Below are 1251 nucleotides of genomic sequence, written 5' to 3' on the forward strand. Positions count from 1 at the left end.
GTGGGTGTGGTGGCGTGCTCCTGTACTCCCAGCTACTCAGGAGGCTGAGGCAGGAGAATTGCTTGAATCCAGGAGTTGGAGATTGCAGTGAGCTGAGATCACGCCACTGCACTCCAGCCTGGGCAACACAGTGAGACTGTCTCAAAAAAACAAAAACAAAAGCAAAAACAAAACAAAACAAAACACTTATGGTTGGGAACAGTGTCTCATGCCTGTAATCCCAGCACTTTGGGAGGCTGAGGTGGGAGGATCACTTGAGCCCAGGAGTTCAAGACCAGCCTGGGCAGCATATCAAGTCCCCATCGCTACAGAGAAAAACATTTTTTTTTGAGACAGAGTCTTGCTGTGTCACCAGGCTGGAGTTCAGTGGTGCAACCTTGGCTCACGGCAACCTCCACCTCCCAGGCTCAAGCAATTCTCCTGCCTCGGCCTCCTGAGTAGCTGGGACTACAGGCACATGCCACCACGCCCGGCAAATTTTTTGTATTTTTAGTAAAGACAGGGTTGCACCATGTTAGCCAGGATGGTCTTGATCTCCTGACCTTGTGATCTGCCTGCCTTGGCCTCCCAAAGTGCTGGTATTACAGGTGTGAGCCACCACACCCAGCCTACAGAAAAATTTTAAAAATTGGACAGGCGTGGTGGCACATGCTGTAGTCTCAGCTGCTTGGGAGGCCAAGGCAGGAGGATTACTTGAGCCCAGGAGCTAGGCTGCAATGAATTATGATTGTACCACTGCAGTCTAGTCTGGGGGAGTGAGAGCCCATCTCAAAAAAATAAAATAAAATAAAATAAAGAGAAGGATGAAATTACTCTTTGATCCATGGGCTGCAGAATAAATGTTGTGTTAGCAGGCGTGAAAACATTAACTTCCTTGTATATCTCCATCAGAGCTCTTGGTTGTCCAGGTGCATTGTAATAAACTGTAATATTTGGAAAGGAATTTTTTTTTTTTCTGAGCAGTAGGTCTCAACAATGGGCTTAAAATATTCAGCAAACCATGCTGTAAACACATAGGTTGTCATCCAGTCTTTGTTGTTCAACTGATATAGCACAGGCAGAATAAACATAATTCTTAAGGGCTTCAGGATTTTTCAGAATGGTAAATGAGAACTGGCTTCACCAACGGCATTCACCCCAACAAGAGAGTCAGCCTGCCCTTTAAAGCTTTGAAGCCAGGCATTGACTTCTCCTCTCTAGCTATGAAAGTCTTAGATGGCATCTTTCCCCAGTAGCAGGCTGTTTTGTCTA

This window comes from Gorilla gorilla, chromosome 18 (assembly GCF_029281585.2).
Source record: "Gorilla gorilla gorilla isolate KB3781 chromosome 18, NHGRI_mGorGor1-v2.1_pri, whole genome shotgun sequence".
Lineage (NCBI taxonomy): Eukaryota > Metazoa > Chordata > Mammalia > Primates > Hominidae > Gorilla > Gorilla gorilla.